The sequence below is a fragment of the Panthera tigris genome, chromosome A3 (genome assembly GCF_018350195.1).
Source record: "Panthera tigris isolate Pti1 chromosome A3, P.tigris_Pti1_mat1.1, whole genome shotgun sequence".
NCBI lineage: Eukaryota > Metazoa > Chordata > Mammalia > Carnivora > Felidae > Panthera > Panthera tigris.
In genome coordinates, this window is record NC_056662.1 from 61,371,010 (window position 1) to 61,377,009 (window position 6,000).

Genomic DNA, 6,000 nt, shown 5'->3' on the forward strand with positions numbered 1-6,000 from the left:
AAAAAATAGAAGAGAAAGAAAAGAAGTGAAAGTCTGAGCTGAAGGTAAGAGCAGGGAGGCAGAGCTTGGGGGAACACAGAAAGGTAAAGTCGGCAGAAGTCAAAAGCCCCAACCAAGGGAACAAGGGGCTCCAAGTGCAGCCAGTCTGTACTGCTGAAGTCTGCCCATAGGGGGCAGCTAAGAGATGCCCCAAGGTTGTTCTGAGGTGAGCACCTTGGGGAAGTTCTCATGGCTTAAGAGATTGGGTCCTACATAGTCAGAGGTTGAGGCACAATGCACTTCAAGTCCATTAATTCAGATTAAACATTCTTGGTATACTCCTGTTTTGTTATCAACACCCAAAACTTCTATATCATTGTTAATTCTTACTGAAAATGAAGCGTAGGTTAGGTGGATATATCTTGTGATTTATGTGAGTTTTGAATTATAATCATTCCAGGGAGAAAGGAAGCTGGGTCAAGCCGCTTGGGTAGCCTCCTGCAACTCTCCCCCAGAAACCCTTAATCTACTTCTCCCTCCATTTTCCTGCCCTTAAAGAGCAAGGCTAGCCTGTGATCATCTGCTCAAATAATGTGGGTAGAGGCAAGGACAGTGAAATGGACTGGCCCACGGCTGAGAAAATGTAGCCAAGAAAAGAAGATCTAAGAATAACTAACTGGGCTGCTTTAGGAAGGTCATTGCTGAGAAGAAAGAAACCAAGAGCTCCTAAGAAGATAAAAGGAAAACTCTACCAAGTGGAAACTAAGCCTAATTGAGTTTTATGTCCATATGAAAAGAGCAAAAGACAATAGAGTTTGTCCTAGTGAGGTGATTGTTAAAACCAAGTAAGTGTAGAAGAAAGGGAGAGAGAGGGGATATCCCAGAACGGAAAGTTGTAGAAATCTGGACACAAGCAAATCCCTTTGTTTTGGACTATGCATGTTCTCACTATTTCTTACGAATAAATTTCTCCTGGAGGGTGCCTAAGTGGCTCAGTTGGCTAAACGTCCAACTCTTTATTTTGGCTCAGGTCATGATCTCAGGGTTGGTGAGATGGAGCCGGCCAGTTGGGCTCTGCGCTGACAGTGCGGAGCCTACATGGGAATCTCTTTCAAAAATGAACATAAAGGGGCGCCTGGGTGGCTCAGTCGGTTAAGCGTCCGACTTCGGCTCAGGTCATGATCTCGCGGTATGTGAGTTCAAGCCCCGCATCGGGCTCTGTGCTGACTGCTCAGAGCCTGGAGCCTGTTTCAGATTCTGTGTCTCCCTCTCTCTCTGACCCTCCCCCGTTCGTGCTCTGTCTCTCTCTGTCTCAAAAATAAATAAACGTTAAAAAAAATTTAAAAAAAAAAAATGAACATAAAATAATAAATAAATAAATAAATAAATAAATATCTCCTGGTTCTTGTATTAATTCCAAGCCTAGCGAACTTCACCTTATTACTGTTGGCCTATGATAAGACAGAAAGCAGGAAAACTGGTTCCCCACCAGCGGGGCTGAGCTCCGCTGGGAGTGGGGTATGGTGGTTAGAGCTGTGCAGTAGGAGGGGTCGGTACCTTGTGTCTCAGCCTGACCACAGAACCAAATAGTTAAGTGAACCTGGGAAAATCGTTGAGCTTTTGTGGAGGGCAGTGCAAGTCGGAAACTGCTTAATTCCAAGCTTTCCCTCCACACCCTGCTGGAAACCTTGGCACCTGTTAGGTTCTGGCGTGGAAGGGATCGCATCCCACTTACTAGGCAATCTGTCGGATGAAAGACAAGACGGTTCCTGTTCAGCAGCCGCCCTCCCATTGTCTGGGGGCCTTCTGACCCCCGAGGGCGGGTGAGACGCGCATCCCCCTGGTTGATAAAGCACCAACTCCCTCGGGCAAAGGGTCGGCGCTTGGCTCGAAGGACTCCAGACGTTCTATTTCTCTGTGACCCGAGAGCTAAACTCAGGGCATGTTGACCACGGCGTAGCCCCGGTTGCTCGGACGCGGCCAACCACAGCAGGGCTCCCTGAGCCGGCCCCGCCCACGGAGCGTGCGCCCAGTGGAGGCGGGGCCAGCGGGACGAAGGGGCGGGGCTCTAAGGCAGGGTCCGGGGCGTGGTTGCGAAGGAGGGTGTGCCGGATTCCTGAGGTACCCAAGGTCACCACCTCAGACCCAAAGCAAGGGCCCCCACGCTAGGGGACAGGGTGGATGGCACTGCCCTCTATGCCTGCTGTTATAGGGAAAATTAACAACGACGGTGAATATTTATTAACTAAGTTAACAAGCAGATAAACATACTGACGAGCCTGGGTAAGGGGCGAGAAAGGCGCCCAAGGCGGGAGGTAGGCCAGTGCATTGCAGCAAACATTGCAATTAACTTCTGTACGTGCTTTGCAGCGTGTAGAGCACTTACACCTGTGTAATTTTGTTTAATTTTCACCTGAACGCTGTGAAGAGCTATTTTCTTCATTTTACGGTTGAGGGAAAGAAGCTTAAAGAGGTGGGGCAGTTACAGATCGCTCAGGGGTGGAGCGAATGTGAAGCTAAGACGGGTGAGACAGTGAGCTGCAGTTTTGGAGGAGGGGCTGCAATTACTGAAATACCCTTATCTATCAGATATGAGTATTCCTATAGTATTATTTTCTCCATTCCGCTTTGTTTTTAACCCTTATTTTTACTGTATCAAGTAAGCAAAGAGCTCAAAATACATGCCTGTGATTTTTCAGTCACTCAAATAAAATTGTGCTTATGAAATACATCTTTAAATCCTTAATAAAAGATCCCACAGGCAAGTATTGTTTTACTATGTTGGGATATTAAAGTGTGTTTTAGATTACAAAACTCAAAAAGTGACCAGATCATTTGTAGGTTTTTGAATCAAAGATCAAATAAAACATAGTTAATAATCAAACTGAACAATTCTGTCCCCAACAAAAAAAAATCTACTTCACCCACAGAGTTATTTTCCTACATTCTTTTAATGCCTTCATAACTTTAAAAGTACCAAAATGTTTGATCTCAGATCAAAAATCATTCCATAACATTATTAGATTGTATACCGCTGACCTTGCAAAGACACCTGCAACCACACCACTAAAGAACAAACACAAATTCAACAGTACAAAAAAAGGTTGTGTTCAGAAGGAGAGTAGTACAGCAGCCACGCCCACATTTGCCAATGCCACAGTGATCCTGGCTGTCCCCACCCTGCCAGACTAATGTTGGGTCTCAGGGGTTAGATAGAGCACAAAACATTCACACAGCCAAAACCCTGCCTTACATAGTCACACCAGACACTCCTATCCTCACCTTCACCCCGTGCATTTTCCTTTTCCTGGGACACTTGCCACTCATATGCAAGTAACTGCAGGTGATTCTATGCTTTAGTCAATTATATATATGTGCCTGCATGAGTAAGTTCATATGAAAATGTGAAACATGAATTACTTTAATTGCAGATAGACAAACAAGCAGATTAGGTCCTTTTGCAGTACTGCATAGTTGATTCTGACTTGAATTCAGCTAGCCACAGGATGATTCACCTCCTTTTTGTTTGTTGGGTGGTCTGGAATAAGAATACCTTTTGCACAGTTGTGATATACCATTGTACTGAACTTTGACAAATTTGTTTTGAATTTACACTTCACAGATCATTTGTATCCTACTCTCAACCTCAGTAATTGGCACTAACCATCTGACTCCCATCCTTACCTTAAGATTCTTTGCCACTGCCCACAACATAAACGCTCCAGCAGAGACTCTATTGTCCCTGCCTCTGACTACAGATGCCTTTACTCAGATCACTCCCCTCACCTGGATCACACTACTTGGGAGCCACAGACCCCCAGGTCATTCACAGTCAGCTCAAGCTCTTCTCTCTTCGTGAAACCTTTCATGGACACTCCAGTCCCAGTAATTTTTCTGCACGTGTCCAGACTCAGAGCAGCCATTGTCAGCACTCTTGGCAGTGGTATACTGCCTTGGGACAGCTTTACCATTGTTATTTGACCTTTGTGCTGTTTTTTCAGGTTGAATCATTTTTCTTTTTCTTTAAACAAGTCTATCATGGGCACTACTTGTGTTTATGATCATGATTAGAATCTTTGGGGGTGGGGGAGGTCAATAAAGAGAAGAAAAGCAGTTTTCCTAAGCCCACTGCAAGAACTGGAATCAGAGGAGCAGTAGAATATTGATCAAGGGAATCATACATGTGTGTGAAAAAGAGTTGGAGGTGGACTTAACCCAGAAGCATTCCTCAGAAGAGGAAGGAAGGGGGAGAGGAACAAGAGGAGGATGGACTTGAGCAAGTAAGTCAGACTGCAGTTGAGGCCGAGTGTTGGTTGGCACTGTTGGTCTAGGGTGTTTGGGCCGTCAGAGGCTGCCTTAAGAGAGGCGGATAGAAGCAGGGGAAGGCAAAGTACAAATGAACATTTGTGTATATTATGTTCTGCACTTCACTGTTCACTATTTGGGGAGTGGCTGCAAATCTGTGGCTCTCAATTTAACATCTTTTGGGAGGAACAGAGCTTTTAGACATAACTGTTCTACTCTTGATAATTACTATGTTCAGGGTTAACCAACATTTAAAATAATAGCTAGAATTTATTAAAAGCACTTAAAGTGCTTTGTTCTCAGCACTTTAAATATATCGCTTCTTTAAATCCTTACAAAGCTCCAGAAGGAAAATGCTATGATTATCCCCATTTTACAGATAAGTAAACTGAGATATAAGATTAGGCAACTAGGCGAGCCAAGGCCACTCAGCTAGTGAATGGTGAATCCAGAATTTGAACCCAGGTAGCTTTTATCAACACCCTGCCCTCTTAATTATATGCTGTGTTGATCAATTGTTGGCCCTAAATTTCTCCAAAAGAAATTTTCTGTCATCCCAGTTGTATAGTTTTCATTTAGAACTCCTCCCTGGCCCTGAATGGGTTTTTACCACCACACATCTCAATGTTAAATGGAATAAAGTAGGTATGGTTTTTGGTTTTTTTTTTTTTTGTTTTTTTTTTGGGAAAGAGAGTACAAGCAGGAGAGGGCAGAGAGAGGGAGAGAGAGAATCCCCAGGACGCTCTGTGCTGTCAACACAGAGCTTGATACAGAGCTCCACCTCATGAACCATGAGATCATGACCGGAAATCAAGTGTTGGCTGCTTAACAGACTGAGTCACCCAGACACCCCAAACAGATCTGTTTTCTAATCACCTCTCCCTCCTACACTTCCTGTTAACTTTGCAAATGTGCCATTGTTTTAAAATGAACTGGATGCCTTTTAGTCTGTTACTATATCCTAATAACTAAATTAAGAAGAATTGAACAATATTTTAACTAAAAAATAAAGTTCCACTTGGAAATTTAAAATCACTCTTCGAAATAGATACTTATACTAAAAGCTGGCAAAGACAATACTCCTGGATGAGATTTGGTCATATGGAAATGATATTCAGGAATGGGCCTGGATCTTGCCTTGGTTGGGTCATCCCCTTCCTATGGTTCCTGAAAAGCGAAGGACACACACACAGGCCACTGGCAATGGGCAATAAGACATTTCCTTATTTTAGGAAATAACCCTAGGACAGGTTGACCTGGCAACCCTGTGTGGGTACAGGACTTGGGCACAAAGCTAGGGCCTCTCTCCTTCTAAGCTCAGGTCTTTCTACCAGCTCCTTACCACGCCTGGAGGGGCAAACGTGATGCTGCTTATGTGGGAGGAAGAAAGAAAAGTGGGCCTGCCCACCAGAAGAGGTCAGCTGTGGTTTGGTTTCCCTCTTTTCCCCTTGAGGAAAGAGCAAAGTGCCAGAGAGAGAAACACACTGTAAACTTGGCACCATCAACATCCTGGAAACTGATCCAATTAGATCCCACTTCTTAAGGAGTGAAGAGAGAGGAAAGAGAGGAGGAGGATGACATTAGAAGAATTAGAAAATTCTCACTGATGAATTTAATTGTAAAAATCCTGGGTAAAATACTAGTAAATTGAATTTAATAGAATATTTTTTTAATCATTGTCTGAAAATTGTGGAAGTACATAGCTTTCTGCCAAGC

General features: G+C 44.0%; 1 protein-coding gene across 3 annotated transcripts in view; it reads right to left on the reverse strand.

Annotated features, from left to right (window-relative positions):
- VWA3B (von Willebrand factor A domain containing 3B) overlaps positions 1 to 1,898 on the reverse strand; it is a 204,806-nt gene extending 202,908 nt beyond the window's left edge. The window contains exon 1 of one of the 3 annotated variants that reach the window (XM_042981227.1): positions 1,715 to 1,881. The gene's annotated coding sequence lies outside the window, so the exon portion shown is untranslated. Of the gene's footprint in view, positions 1 to 1,714 lie in introns of all 3 variants that reach the window. The other 2 variants (XM_042981228.1, XM_042981229.1) reach the window with 2 other exon arrangements.
- Positions 1,899 to 6,000: the final 4,102 nt, after the last annotated feature.